Source organism: Mustela putorius, unplaced genomic scaffold (genome assembly GCF_011764305.1).
Source record: "Mustela putorius furo isolate JIRA1106 unplaced genomic scaffold, ASM1176430v1.1 tig00003942_pilon_pilon_pilon, whole genome shotgun sequence".
In the NCBI taxonomy this organism is placed as follows: Eukaryota; Metazoa; Chordata; class Mammalia; order Carnivora; family Mustelidae; genus Mustela; species Mustela putorius.
Window position 1 is genome coordinate 7,252,010 of NW_025422087.1, and position 16,558 is coordinate 7,268,567.

General features: G+C 38.7%; 1 protein-coding gene and 1 non-coding gene across 8 annotated transcripts in view; both read right to left on the reverse strand.

Moving 5' to 3' along the window:
• N4BP2L1 (NEDD4 binding protein 2 like 1) overlaps window positions 1-16,558 on the reverse strand; it is a 57,086-nt gene that overhangs the window by 33,466 nt on the left and 7,062 nt on the right. The gene's annotated exons all lie outside the window — the stretch shown is intronic.
• Window positions 9,894-10,025, reverse strand: LOC123389077. Its single transcript, XR_006603608.1, has one exon. It is a non-coding gene; the product is annotated as a small nucleolar RNA SNORA16B/SNORA16A family (small nucleolar RNA).

Below are 16,558 nucleotides of genomic sequence, written 5' to 3' on the forward strand. Positions count from 1 at the left end.
ACACGTTAACAGTTTGGTTGAATGAGAACAAGTGGATTACAGTCCTTTCCCACAGATGTTTATAATTCATATATGTTCCAGTTAGACATGGGTTTGGTTGCATTTAGCAAAAAACTCAGGTAACCGTGTCTTTTAAAAATGTATATATTACATATAAAAAATAGAGATATTGTATGGACCCAGGTCAACAATGGACCCAGGTATCTACCACCTTTCTTAGCACAAGGCTTCCATTCCTTCCTGCCTCCATTCAGTGCCTTCTAGTGAGTACAGAATGCCACTGCAGCTCCAGCTTTCACATCCATATTCTGCATGGTGGAAAGAGGCAAGAGAGCCTTGAAAATGTAGTTTTCTAGTTGGCACGTTGCCACACCTAACAAAAAGGAATGAAGGAAGCTGGGGTAGTTAATGGTTTTGAAGCAGTCTTACCAGTATATGTCTAAGTACTGAGTTTATCTTTTTTAATCACTTTTGTTTAGGTCTTCAACTCAGAAATATAGGCTATTCTATTTGTAATCATTGCTTTGGTTATATTTACTATGGTTTTATTTGATTATATTTATTATCACATTTGTCATCTACATTACTCTCTGATTTTCTGTATTGTGATCCTATTCTTCTCTATTTCTATTGGATTTTTAAAGTCCAATACTTTCTTTGGATTCTTTTTTTAAAATAGATCTTATTTAGCTCCTTTTCAAATCCTTTCTGCTTCTTAGCCAACTCCCCTCATATTTAAGACTCCTTATTATTATTATTATTATTATTATTTTTATCTCATAGCATGGAGAGGAATTTTCAAGAAAAAAAACTTTAAATACACAGAAAAGGAAAAATAATATAACAAATATCTGTATACCTACCATCTGGAGCTATAATTGTTAACATTTTCTCATATTTGTTTTGTTTACTTAACATTCAACTAACACCCTGCCCTTAACTCTGGCATTCCCACCACCTTTACTATACTTCTCTTTTCCCTTTTCCAGAGCACTTATCCCTTCTAACATATAATTTCTTTGTACTTTACATCTGCTTCCCTACCTCTGGCATACGAGATCCATGAGGGCAGGATCTTTGTTTTGTTCACTTACTATTCTCAAATACCTAGAAGACTGCCTGGAATACAGTAGACACTCAGTAAATATTTATTAAATGAATAAATGAAGGAAAAGTATATTTTTCTATAAATCCATGTTTATATATAGACTTAGTCCATTCTTTTTAATCGCTACATGTAGTACTCCATTATCAGCAAATATAGCTAATATTTATTAAGTGCTTACTATGTTCCAGCACTATCCTAATGGCCTTCCATTTTTCATACAATACTCAAATAGACCTATGAGATAAGTACTGTTAGTAACCTCTGTGATACAGATGAAGAAATTAAGACTCACATCAGCTCTAATGACACACAGACCGAAAGTGAAGAGATAGAAAAAGATATTTCATGCCAATGGAAAAGAAAGTTGGAATAGCAATACTCGTATCTGACAAAAACAACTTTAAAAGAAAGCCTGGGGACACATGGGTGGCTCAGTCTGTTGAGCATCCTACTTTGATTTCAGCTCAGGTCATGATCTCAGGTTCGTGGGATCACACCCCATGTTGGGCTCTGCGCTCAGCACAGAGTCTGCTTGTCCCTCTTCCTCTGCTTCTCCCCTACCCCCACTCGTGCTTGTTCTCTCTCTTAAATAAATAAATAAAATCATTAAACAAACAAAGACTATAACAAAAGACAAAGACACTATATACTGATAAAGGGGTCAATGCAAGAAGAGAATAGAACATTCATAAATATTTATGCAATCAACATAGGAGCACCTAAACAGATGAAGCAAATATTTATAGACAAAAAAGGGGAAATTGGCAGTAATACAATAATACTGGGGACTTTAATGTGCCACTTTCATCAATGAATAGATCTTTTTGCAGAAAATCAATAAGGAAACAGTGACTTTAAACAACACATTAGACCTAATGGGCTTAATATACAGAACGTTTCATCCAAAAACTGCAGAATATACATTCTCTTCAAGTGCACATGGAACACTATTACCCATAAATTATATATTAGGCCATAAAACAAGTCTCAATAAATTCAAGAAGACTTAAGCCATATCAAGCATCTTTTCTGATAACAATGGTATGAAGCTAGAAATCAATTAAGAGAAGAAAACTGAAAAAAATGCCAACATTTGAAACTAAACAACAAGCTACTAAACAACCATTGTGTCAGTGAACACATCAAAAAGAAAATAAAACAATACTTTGAGACAAATTAAAACAGAAACACAGCTTTCCAAATCTATGGAGTATAGCAATAGCTGTTCTAAGAGGGATGTTCATAGTGATACACACCTACTTCAAGAGATAAGAAAATCCCAAATAACAATCTAACTTTTGGAGGAGACAAGATGGCAGGGAAGTAGGAGGAGGCGCCGTTTCAACCTGTACCCTAAAGTGAGTTGATTACCTACCAAAGAACTCCAATCACCCATGAAGTCAGCCTGAGATTAGAATTATACACATCTGGATCTCTACGGGGGCAGAAGACGCCAGTGGGCAGGTAAAGTGGAGTGGGAATGTCGAACTGATATCAGAAGATAAACAATCTAACTTTTTAGTTCTTTTTTTTTTTTAAGATTTTATTTATTTATCAGAGAGAGAGGGGGAGAGAGCGAGCACAGGCAGACAGAATGGCAGGCAGAGGCAGAGGGAGAAGCAGGCTCTCTGCTGAGCAAGGAGCCCGATGTGGGACTCAATCCCAGGACGCTGGGATCATGACCTGAGCCGAAGGCAGCTGCTTAACCTACTGAGCCACCCGGGCGTCCCTTAACTCTGGCATTCCCACCACCTTTACTATACTTCTCTTTTCCCTTTTCCAGAGCACTCATCCCTTCTAACATATAATTTCTTTGTACTTTACAAAGAAACATTCCGTTTTCTTTTTTCTTTTTTTAAGAACTAAAAAAGAAAAAAAGGGGGGGGCAAAGGTAGTAGAAGGAAGGAAATAATAAAGATCAGAGCAGAAATAAATGAAATAGAGACTTAAAAAAGGACAATAGAAAAGATCAATGAAACAATAGCTAGGTCTTCTTTTTAGAGATAGAAAAAAAAAAAGTAAACTTCATGAAGAGAAAAAGACTTAACAAGGAAAAAAGAGGACCCAAATAAATAAAATAAGAAACTAAAGAGAAGTTGCAACTGACATCACATAAATACAAAGAATTATAAGAGACTACCACAAACAATTATATACCAACAAATTGGAAAACCTAGGAGAAATGGACAAATTCCTAGAAACACACAACCTTCCAAGACTGAATCATGAAAAAATAGAAACTCAAAATAGACCAACTGCAAGTAATGAAACTGAATCAGTAATTTTAAAACTCCCAAAAAACAAAAGTCCAGGACTAGAGAGCTTCACAGGTGAATTTTACTAACCATTTAGAGTTCACCGCTATCCTTCTCAAACTATTCAAAAAAATTGAAGAGGAAGTAACAATTCCAAACTCATTTTATGAGGCCAGCATTACCCTGATACTAAAATCAGACAAAGACACCACAAAAGAAAGATGATTTGGGGCCAATATCCTTGATGAACATAGATGCAAAGATCCTCAAAAAATGTTAGCAAACCAAATTCACCACTACATTAAAGGGATCATATACCATGTTCAAATGGGATATATTCCAGGGATGCAAGGATGGTACACCATCTGCAAATCAATCAATGTGATTCACCACATTAACAAGACAAAGGATAAAAATCAAATGAACATTCTGTCTTGAGCACTGGGTGTTATACTTAACTAATGAATCATTGAACACTACATCAAAAACTAATTATGGGGATGCCTGGGTGGCTCAGTGGGTTAAGCAGCTGCCTTCGGCTCAGGTCATGATCCCAGTGTCCTGGAATCGAGTCCCACATTGGGCTTTTTGCTCCACAGGGAGCCTGCTTCTCCCTCTGACTCTGCCTGCCACTCTGTCTGCCTGTGCTCACTCTTGCTCTCTCTGACAAATAAATAAATAAAATCTTTTAAAAAAAAGAAAAAACTAATTATGTACTATACAGTGGCTAACTGAACATAACAAAAAAATCATATGAATGTCTAAATGGTTGCAGAAAAAGCACTTGGCAAAAATCAACAATCCATTTTTATCCTCCTGGCCACTAGACACCACGATAGGTAGCCTGTGTGAGCCAATCGAGGTCCTTTAGGTATTTGTCTGAGCAGCCCTTCTTGGAGTCCTAGCCATGAAGCCAAGAACTCAGCTGGAAGTATAAACCTGGTATGTGGGCCCTGAAGGGAGATCATGCTGTGGGACTATCCAGGCCCAAGGTGGGGTTGGGGGAGGTGGCAGGGAGAGCCTGCAGCAGGAGTGGTGGCCCTTATCTCACTCCAGTGCTCACTCCAGTGATTGTCCTGGGTCATTCTTTCAACATCAATTTATAATTCAAAACTCCCTGGTTTTGGAAGGAATGTACCTCAACATGCTAAAGCCACATATGACAAATCCACAGTTAACATCATGCTCAATGGTGTAAAACTAAAAGCTTTTCCTCTAGGATGAGGTACAAGATAAGGATGCCCACTCTTGCCATGTTTATGCAACATAGTACTGGAACCCCTAGCTATAGTAATCCGATAAGAAAAAGAAATTGGTTCAAATTGATTCCAACTGGTAAGGAAGAAGTAAAATTATCACTATTTGCAGATGACTTGATGCTATATACACAAAACCCTAAAGACCATCAAAAAAACTATTAGAACTAATAAATGAATTCAGTAAAGTTCCAGAATACAAAAGTAACATACAGAAATTGGTTGCATTTCCATATACTAATAATGATCAGAAAGAGAAATGAAAAAAACAATCTTATTTAAACTTCATCAAAATAAAATAAGAGAAAAGACAAGACAAGACAAGACCTAGGGATAAATTTAACAGTAGGGTAAAGACCTGATTGTAACACTGAAACCATAAAACTCCTAAAAGAAAATAATAGGTAGTGAGCTCTTTGATATCACTCCTAGTAATATTTTTTTGGAACGGTCTCTTTACACAAGAGCAACAAAAGCTAGAACAAACAAATGGAATGACATCAAACTAAAAAGCTTTTGCACAATGAAGGAAACCATAAACAAAATAAGAAGGCAACCTACTGAATGAGAGGTTATTTGCAAGCCATACATCCAGTAAAGGATTAATATTCAAAATATGTAATATAAATTTAATTTAATATAAAAATACAATTTAATATAAAAAATCCAATTTAAAAATAGGCAGAAGAGGGAAGGAGCAAGATGGCAGAGGAGTAGGAGACTTAAGTATCATCAAGTCCCAGGAGTTCAGCTAGATAGTTATCAAACCATTCTGAACACCTTCAAACTCAACAGGAGATCAAAGAGAAGAAGAGCAGCAACTCTAGGAATGGAAAAGTGACCACTTTCTGGAAGGTAGGACGTGAGAGAAGTGAATCCAAGGCAATATATGGGAAGAGAGACTGTGGGGGGGAGGGGCCAGCTCCCAGCAAGCAGTAGAGCCACGGAGCACAAAATAGGAACTTTTAGAAGTCTGTTTCAATGAGGGATGTTGCTCCAGAGGCTAAGCGGATGGCGGAGCCCTCATGGGGACAATGTGGTCTCAGGACCCACGGGGTCACATAAAGACCTGGGGTGCCTGAGTGTGGCAGAGCTGCTAGGTATCAGAGACTGAGCCCAGTAGGCTCTCAGCTTGGGGTTACCTTAAACCATGATCTGAGGCACAGTCAGACCACTGCTCTTCAAGCAGGGACCTCACAAGTGGCAGATCCAGGGAAACTCCCTCCTTCATCCCCCGGAAGAAGCAGGATGACAGCATGCTGCAGGAATCTGCTGGGTTTGGAGACTCCAAATGGGGCCACTTGACAGAGATAGAAATGCTCCATCACAGGCTGGGTGAGCTCAGAGCACTGCCAGAGACCAGGGAGATGGGAGAGATTCACTGCTTTTCTCTGAGGGCACACTGAGGAGTGGGGTCCTGAGCTCTCAGCTCCTCTGGGGCCAGAGACTGGGAGGCTGCCATTTTCATTCTGGTCCTTCAAAGCAGTATGGAAAGCTTCAGGGAACAAAAGCTATCAAACATGAACCCGAGCAGATTACTTAGCCTGGCCCCTGGCAAAGGTGGTGCAGTTCTCCCCCAGGCAAAGACATTTGAGACTCACTGCAATGGGTCCCTCCCCAAGAAGATCAGCAAGAATATCCAACCAAGACCAATCAGTGAGAACTGCAAAACCTCAGAGCTACAAGAATACAGCACATAGAATTTGTGGCTTTTTCCCCATGATTCTTTAGCCTTTCAAAGTTAAATTTTTTTTAATTTTATTTTTTAATCTATTTTTTAATTTTTCTTATTTCCTATTTTAATTTTTTTAACTATTTTAACTTATCAGTACTTTTTTTTTAAAGATTTTATTTATTTATTTGACAGAGAGAAATCACAAGTAGACGGAAAGGCAGACAGAGAGAGAGAGAGGGAAGCAGGCTCCCCACCGAGCAGAGAGCCCAATGCTGGACTCAATCCAAGGACCCTGAGATCATGACCTGAGCCGAAGGCAGCGGCTTAACCCACTGAGCCACCCAGGCGCCCTTATCAGTACCTTTTTAAAGATCTTTTTTCCTTTTTATTGTTATAGTCATATTCTATCCCTTCATTGTATTTATTTTTTGTATACATACTAGATTTTCTTTCTTTAAAATTTTGGGATACAGTTTCTTCTAACAGATCAAAATATACCCTAAACCTAGCACATGACTTTGTGCTAGTCTCCAGCCTTATCACATACTTCCCTTTTTTTTTTTTTAGCAACTTCTTATCACTTCCTTTTTTAGAATCTTTTAAAATTTTCATCTTTACAATCATATTCCATCCCTTCATCTTGTTTACCCTTATTTTGTATACATGTGTTTTTCTTTCTTTAAAATTTTGGCAGGCAGTTTCTTCTAAAAGACCAAAATACACCCAAAACCAAGTGTGTGACCCATTATATTCACCAGTCTAAAAATATAGTTTTTTCCCCCTCCTTTCTTCCCTAGTTTCAGGTCTCCTCCAGTTTGGTTAGTGTATGTTTTCCTGGGGTCTTTGCTATCCTTTTAGTATTTTGTTCTCTCATTCATCTATTCTTATCTGGATAAAATGACAAGGTGGAAAAACTCACCTCAATTTAAAAAAAAAAAAAAAAAAGAGTAAGCAGCAGTACCAACGTCTAGGGACCTAACTAATATGGACATTACTATGATGTCAGAACTAGAGTTCAGAATGATGATTATCAAGGTGCTAGCTGGGCTCACAAAAAGCATGGAGGATACTAGAGAATCCCTTTCTGGAGAAATAAAAGAACTAAAACTAACCAAGTTGGCATTAAAAAAAGCTATTAATGAAGTGCAATAAAAAGTGGACGCTCTTACTGCTAGGATAAATGAGGCAGAAGAGAGAATTAGTGATATAGAAGACCAAATGATGGAGAATAAAGAAGCTGAGAAAAAGAGAGACAAACAACTCCTGGACCACAAGGGGAGAATTTGAGAGATAAGTGATACCGTAAAATGAAACAATATTAGAATAATTTGGGATCCCAGAAGAAGAAAGAAAGAGAGGAGCAGAAGGTATATTGGAGAAAATTATAGCAGAGAATTTCCCTAATTTGGAGAAGGGAGCAAGCATCAAAATCCAGGAGGCACAGAGAACCCCCCACCCCGGTCAAAATCAATAAAAATAGGACCACCACCATCTAATAGTAAAACTTCCAAGTCTCAGTGACAAAGACAAAATCCTGAAAGCAGCTCAGGACAAAATCCTGAAAGCCGCTCAGGACCTATCCTCTTGTAACCTGTTCTAAGGTAGAAACATTAGATTCTACCTTAGAACAGGTTTCTACCTTAGAAAGTGTGTGACCCATTATATTCACCAGTCTAATATATATAATTTTTTCCCCTCCTTTCCTCCCTGGTTTCAGGTCTCCTCCAGTTTGGTGAGTGTATGTTTTCCTGGGGTCGTTGCTATCCTTTTAGTATTTTGTTCTCTCATTCATCTATTCTTATCTGGATAAAATGACAAGGTAGGTTTTTACCTTAGGAACCTGTTCTAAGGTAGAAACATTAGATTGGTAGCAACCTATCCACAGAGACCTGGCAGATTGGCCATTATCAAAAAGATAAGAAATAACAAGAGTTGGTAAGGATGTGGATAAAAGGACGCACATACACTGCTGGTGGGAATGGAAATGGGTATAGCCACTATGAAAAAATGTGTGGAAGTTCCTCAAAAAATATTAAAAATGGAACCACCATATGACCCAGGCATTCCACATCTGAGTATTTATCTGAAGAAAACAAAACACCAATTTGAAGAGCTCTGTGCACCCCCATGTTCTCTGCAGCATTATTTACAATAGCGCAGGTATAAAAGCAACCTAAATGCCCCTCCATAGATGAATGGATAATGCAGATGTGGTGCATATATGAAATATGACTTGGCCATAAAAAGAATAAAATCTTGCCATTTGTGACAAAATGGGTGGACTGGAGGGTATTATGCCAAGTGAGTTATGTCAGACAGGGGAAGACAAACACAATATGATTTCACTTATACATGGAACCTAAAAACAAAACAAATGTTATATGCCAATGACATCTCATTAAAGCTGGAAAAAAACAAAGACCCATGAGTGGTACAGCTGGATTAAATCCTAGACTTCCGGTCCCAGAGCTGCACACTATAAAATAAACAAACCACATTTATTTATCCTTCTCTCTAGTGACATTTAGTTTGCAATTTTCCCTACCATGAACAAGTTTCAGTGAACATCACAGATAGGCACAGTGATGTGAACGTCCCTGTGCCTATCTGCCTTTGCATATGTGGAACAGTTCCTGAAGGTATATACATCACGTAGAATAGCCATGGAATGAGTCCTTTTCTGTTTGTTTTTTGAAAGTACAGAGCAACACAGATGTTATTTAAAGTTTTCTTCTTCCCTTCAGAAAATTTTTTTGTCTGATAGAATTTATGTTCCATGAAGGCAGGGAATTTTGTCTGTTTTGTTCACAGCTCTTTTCTAGGCAAACAGAAGAATGTCGAGCACATGAGAGATACTCAATAAGTACCTGCAGAAAATATGAATGGTTCTTGAATATTAGGCTCTATTGCCTTAATTATGCAAACACTTTTTATACAACCCCAAACTGTGTAAGGAGAATTTCTAGTTACTCATCTTTGTACATTGAGAATTTTACCCAAGCCTTGGATTTACCCCCCAAAAGGCACTGGAAGAGAGGATTCTTCTTGGAGGTTATGGTATTGGTATGTTATTGGTATTCTCCTCAAGGACTTTAAACTGGGGGGTTAGGAACAAGTGCTACGACTCAACAGCTTGAAGAGAATGAGGTGGGAGCCACAGCTGTAAACGATGTGGGACAGTCTCCCCTGAGTCCTGGTGTGGTTTGGCCTTCTTGGTGCTGCCAAACACCATGCCGAGACTGAGCCCTGCCTTTAAGGAGATGAAGCTCAACCACTGTCAGCCCCATGGACACTACCAAGCCACAGTGGCTAAGGAGACTCCAGTCTGTCCTACTGCTCACTCTTGCCCTTACCCTCTGTGCCTCTGAAGTAGGGCATGTTTATGAGATCCAAAACTAGACTCTCAGAGAGCCCCCTAGTCGTGTGGTCCCACTCCACTCTATCTAGAGCAACTTCCTTTCTCTTGCATGTGAATAGCTCCCTTCCGTAGAATCTAGCAAGGGTGCTGGTTTCCCCCATGTTTCTATTGCAGGTGAATTCAGCCATGCTCAGGAAAGAAGGCATCAGAAGTGCACCTACTGGAGGATTAACTTGTTTTTAGCTGTGTCTTCCCAAAATGTCATAAATCAGTTACAGACAAGGGGACAGTAGTTGAACAGGAAAACTGTCACTTGAGGCTCTTTCTTGACTGCTGCTTTTATGTGAAAGCAGCTGCATCTTTGATTCTAATTTTTTAACCTCTTTTTAGTGTAACTGCTGATAGTGGAGATGGCACATCCAATATCTTCATGTGTAAAACACGGAAATGGTTCTCTTGTGCACAGATGTTAGAGGACTTTGGAGGGAATGGCTGGACCCCTTTTTTTCTCTCGTCTGTTTTCCACAGCCCATTCATTCTTTCACAACTCACGTTATATGAATAGCATCCTTTTCAATTTTGTGCTTTACTCAAGACCCATGTTGATAACTGAGCTGACAGCTCTTAGGAAGCCTCTGGAATTAACAGATCCATCAAATATTTAGTGATTTAGGCCTACGAGGTGCCAGACCTTCTCTCAGAAGCTGAAGAGAAAATATTTCCTGATCTCATGGAACTTACAACACATCTCATCTCACAAAGCTTTCACCTCCCTGTGAAAGAAATAGATAATAAATAAGTAAACATAGGTCAGATGGTGATAATGTGGGAGAAAAGAAAGTCAAAGTACAGGGCAAAGAGTGTTGGAGAGATGCTACTTTAGGGAGCAGAGAAAGCCCCTCTCAGACTCTCTTCTTCATCACATCCTTAGAAAGCGTGGAAAAAGAACATTGAAATACCCTAGTTATACACTCATACTCAATAAGATTCCCTAGTGACTGTGAAAAGTGGGTGTAGATGTGTTTGTTCATGAACATCCCTAGTAAGACCACTTTGTGTATTATGAAATCTGGACCCTCAGAATCAAATGTGTGATTCTCTGATCCTAATGTCCTCACTTATAAAATGAAATCGTAGGGCTACTGTAAAGTTCCAGTAAGCCAGCATATACAAAGTGCCAGGCATACAGTTAGCACTTAATAAATGTGGCTTTCTTTCTTTTCTCCCTTCCCCTTTCTTAGGCTCTTACTTTGATAAAAAATGTTGATAAAATAGCCTTCTCCCCAAGCCATACACATGAGGCAACAGAGAGCCTTATGAAGGAAAAATTAGAAATTAGATCAGTTTTTCTTTATCATACTATTTCCTCAATCCATGGAGCCTAGATGTCTTTAGATAATTTGGAGTGAAAACAAACAATTTCTTATTGGGTTCCTCTAGAGTCTGAATGGGCCTAGAACGGTGCCATCATATAGAAAAGAGATCATTGAAATGCCACCTGAGGGAACAAAGGCACTAGATTGAATTACAAATATCCTATCATGTGAGTAGTTGAGGAAGCTGCGTGAGACCCTCCAGAGCAGGGTGTTGACAACATCTCTCTTGAACACAACATAGGATAAATATGAATACTTATTAAAAAATCTAAATCATTACCTCCCATTGTCCCCAGTGGTACCAAATTCATAAAGAAAATAAATTCCCTGGTATTTTTTTTATAGCAGAAGAAACATATCATGAATACTAACAAAAATAAAATATGGCTTTCTTACCCTAACAGTTGAAATCCAGGTAAACTTCGCCCTTTTAATGGGCCATGTAAGTGGTTGGGTTTGTTGTTGTTGTTGTTGTTGTTTTTAAACAACAGATCAAAACCAACTTCTATTATTTTTTCACGAAGTCACTCCCAGTAGCCTCTTCCTTTGGTGTAGAAGTAAATTCTCTGGACTAGAAATACGAAGTCATCCCTATGACCTTGATCAAGATGTCTCACTTCTCAGAGCTCAGTGTCCTGGGCTTGGACTAGGTTGACTCTCTGGAAAATTCTTGTGCATGTTCTGAGATTTTCCTATGAAAATATTTTTCCCCTTTCTTTTCTTCCTCTATTTCTACTCCTTCTCTAATCATAAACCACATCTGCTATATGATATTGCTCCAACCCAGCAGGGTTCTCTCCCGCTATCCCACTGGCTCCAGAACCATGGCGGTGGTGAATCCCTTGTATAGTTGGGCAGAGTTTCCAGCAAGTAATTACAAAGACACGCTGCACTGTGTCTTCTTACTCTCCGTGAAGTATTTATTGAATTTATAGTCCTTATTCTTCCCAACCTCTGGGAAGAGGTATTATAAGGACTCTCAGCAATGGAGAGAGATTTAAAAATCCACCTTGGGAAAATCATTGAAAATATAAAAGGCTAGTAGTTTCTCCAAGTAGATGTAAGTGAATGAAGATCTGATATGTCAGCTGATAATTTATTTTTATATACACAGACTTGGAATACTGCAAATTTTCTATTTTGACCTTGCTTTTATGTACAAGAGCCCTGGGCTCATCAATAAAAACACCATGGTCCAGGCCTGCTGGCTAGGGGTGCTGTGGAGCCCAGGACGCTTTGGGGTCTAACTACTCACTACTTAGCTAACCTAACTGATCCCTTCTTCTCAATTGTTTCCTACATTTCACTGTGTTTGCTTGTAAAGTATACCTTCATCCTCACCTTTTCTGACCATCACATCAGGAAAGCATCCTGTCACTTCCTTGGAAAGCTCTAGTGCTTCTAGATGGAAAGGTACTTCTCTTGAAGGAAAAGTTCATGTTATGTGGAGACATGAACAAAAGAAAAGACAACTGTCAGCAAGCATCCTTTGAGTCTAATGGAATCCATGTTACAAACCATTTGCGATGGTGCCAAAAGGAACTGACTGGAACATTGGAAAGGATGCAACATGTGCTACTAGGGCGTGGGTCTCAAACTTTGCTTTGACTGATATGTAAAGATTCAGAGAAATTCCAGGAAACTGACATAACGTCGACAATATTTTTCATATATGGCCTTAAAAACAAAAGGAAAAACTACCCTCTTTCTATTGCCATTTCATTTCATTTCAAACGGACAATATTATGGTATAGCCATGTCATGGAATATATTATTCAGCTACAAAAAGTAATGAGGTTTTATATATATATATATATATATATGACAGATATATCAGGCACAAGAAGACAAATATTGTAGGATTCCACTTATGTGCGGTATCTAGCGTAGTAAAATACATGATGACGGAAAGTGGATCAGAGGTTACCAGGGGGTGAGGAGAAGGGAGGATGGGGAATTATTGCTTCACGGGTAGAGTTTCTTGAACTATATACTGCTGATGGCTGCACATCATTTAATTAATGCCACTGAATTGTATACTCAAAAAATGGCCCCCAAAAGGGACATTTTCACACACACACACACACACACACACACACACACACACAATGCAAAGCACAGAGGTAAACAGACGGTCCACAGAAGCTTTCACTGATGTTAGAAGAAAGGACAGATCCAGATCCAGGTGAGTTTGTCAGTTTAGCTGTAGAAACAGGTACTTCTGGATCATCTGCTGAGAGTGAAAGTCTTGGGATTGGAATCCTACTTCTTCGATCAACTCGGTACTTCTTTGTGCAGGTTTCGGTGTTCCCCATGATCTGGCTCTGAGTTTACCTAACCAACACATTCACTAATTCGAACCATTCACTTGGTTAAGCCATTCTCTTCCCTAGCTGAGGAGACCATCCAGCTGTCTCCCATCTCCATCTCCCTGTTCATGCTGCTAACTCTTTCCTTTGCTCGGCCGCATCCTCCCTGTCTTCAAGGTCAGCTCAGGAACCATTTTCACACGGAAGAGACTATCTCTCATCCATAGTTTTCCAATCTTACTAATCATCCTAAGTGACTTCTCTGGCCTTGAACACCAATAGCATATAAAATGCTCTTCCCCATTATAGCTTACTTACCCACAGCAGGGTATGGATTATTGTTTCCCATTTGCTAGTCTTTTGTAGGATCCCTTAATCTTATTTGCCAAGCAATTATTAATGGTCTTTTAAGTACCCAGCAAATACTATTATTGTTGATTAGCGAATAATAATTAACAATAGTTGGTATTTATGGAGCCCACGCATTCCACAGTGATTTCACACATACAGTTATGGAATCATTGTTTACCAGTCTCCTAAATCCCCACAACAACTTATTAGTGAAATGTTAGCTCCATTTTAATGAAAAAGAACCGAGGTGTCGAAGAATCAAGAGGTCCATGCAAGCGTGTATGCTAATTAATAAATAATTAATATATTTAATAATAAAATAATTAAAATCAATCTTGTGTATTAAAACATTTCCTAATATATGTCCAACTGAGAATAAACCTAGGAAAAAGACTTTTTATATAGAAAATGACACATTTATTTTGTTATTTAATAAATGTTTGGTCACACAACCTGAGTCTATTTAGCCAAGTTATTTTCCAAACTATTTTCAACCTTTTTTTTTTTTTTTGAAGATTTTATTTATTTACTTGAGAGAGAGAGAGAGCATGAGCAGGGAGAGAACCAGAGGGAAAAGCAGACTTCCCACTGAGCAGAAAGCCCAGTGTAGGGCTCGATGTGGGGCTTGAACCCAGAATTCTGGAATCATGACCTGAGCTAAAGATGGATACTTAACCGACTGAGCCACTCAGGAACCACTATTTTCAACTTTAAAAAGTTAACAATTAATACATATTTGTTATAGAAAAATAAGAAAATAAGGCAGGGAAGAAAGTCTATAATCCCACTATCTAAAGTCAACAACTAGTAACATATCTTTTCATACATTGTCTATGATTATATGTAGACCCCCCTTTCTTTGAATAGAAAATGGAATTTTTGTAGAGATAGAGAGATAGATAGCTTTGCTAATAGGATTTTTAACTTAATGGGGGAATGAATATATTTGCATGTCAAATACACCTATGTTCCCATTTATGACTGCGTGACTTATAAGCTAATCCTCTATTTTTGTATGTTTCCATTGGCTCCTATTTTTTCTAGCATATAAAAAAGCTCTGTGATGAACAAATCTCCATCTTCATGCACTTGTCCAACTATTGCCTTAGGATGAATTCCTGGAAGTAGGACTTACAGGTCATTGATAAGAAACTATTTTTGAAAAAATAATTTTTTTATGAATTAGAGGTGATAAAACAGATTTAGGTTCATGCTAAGTTTCCAGTACTCTGTCGTACTCAAAATTTTTTTTAACCAGATAAAACTGTTTTTTAAATGTCCGAAGAATTTAAACAGATGGTTTCAATATCTCAGCCCCTTCAAACTATATAAATGTATAGATGACAAGCACAGAAATCTAACATTGATTTGGAAGACAAGACATATCCTAATTTCAACAACACTTTTATTGTTTCTTTAATCAGATGAGAAAAGCAGGGAAAAAAGAGGAACCCACATTTGCAAAAACAATCTTCTCCAATTTTTAAAAACTTGTTTTTATTTTTCTGATTTAAAAAATTACATATTCGTTATAGAAAATTTGGAAAATACAGAGAATAAAGAAAACATGAATTTCCCAGAATCCAACAATACAAGAGAGGATAGCCTTCCAGTTTCACTACTTTCTCTACATGCGCATTTTTTAAACAATTTGCCATTCTCCTTCTCTCCCCCACCGGACCCACCAGAAAGGAGGGGAAGGCAGGTCCTTGAGGTCCGCCACACCATTTCATCCTCACCGAAGGCTTCCTCCTTGCTGAGCTGTGGCCTGTTTGCCTTCTTACTTCCCAGACTGCTACACAAAAGCAAAAGCCACCCCCTGCCCTCCCATAGCAGGGTCAATGATCCTCTGCCTCCAGAACTCCGAACCGGAGAACCGGAGAACAACAAAGTCAACTTCCAGCTGCCTGCTGCATTTCAGAGCCAGGTTTCTCCCCGGTAACACCTTGAAGATTTATCTCAGCTGATCAACATCTGAAGCGGCAACTAACACCTTATAAGATGTATACAGCACTTTAAAGTTTAGCAAGTTCTCTCACATTTTAACATCTGCGAGAGTCTTCTGAAATGGACAAAGCAGATATCCCTGTGTATCAGAAAAGGAAACCAAGGTGCAGAGGAGCTGAGTAAAGGTCATAGATAGTGAATGGCAGAGCTTGGATTTGAAGCCATAAATTGACTCCAAGGTCAGAGCTCGTTGCCTAGCCATTGTTAACAAACCATTCTTCAGACTGACAACTAGAAATTAAGAGCCAGAAGGATCTTCAATAAATCACCTAATCTAATCCCTTCTTAGTAGTCACATGTAAGGAAAAGAAGTCCCAGAGAAGCTAGGTGATTGCCGAAAGTCACCAGCTTTCATGATGAAGAGGATCTAAAGGCCCAATCTTCAGACTCCCGGGCCAGTGCTCACGCCAGTCGTCCCTAGAGAGATGTTCTTTAATAAGCTGGTCTCTCATCCGGAGTCTTCTGGTTAGCCAAATGTCAACCAGGAATTAAAATCCTAAAAGTGTAGAATGTTAGAGCCAGAAGGGACCTTGAAGACCACCCCAGGCAACCCATTCACTTCACAGATGAGGAATCTAAGGTCCAAATCCCATGGCTTTTGATGTTCAGTTCTATGCACTTCCCTTCCACTCAACCTATCACTTCCCTTCTGAGTAGTTAAAAACAAAATCTGGCCAAAGATTTTACTTCCTTCTTTGACACTCAGCGTGCCACAGGCAAAATCAAAGTGAAACTAAACAGGACTTGAACGCAGAAGATACTTCATTTGCCACAGATGTACCCACCATGACTGTTACTACAAAATATCCGAGTTCTGCTGGGTTCTAAGCAGGCTCCCCCACTCTCCGCCCTCCACCCCCCAA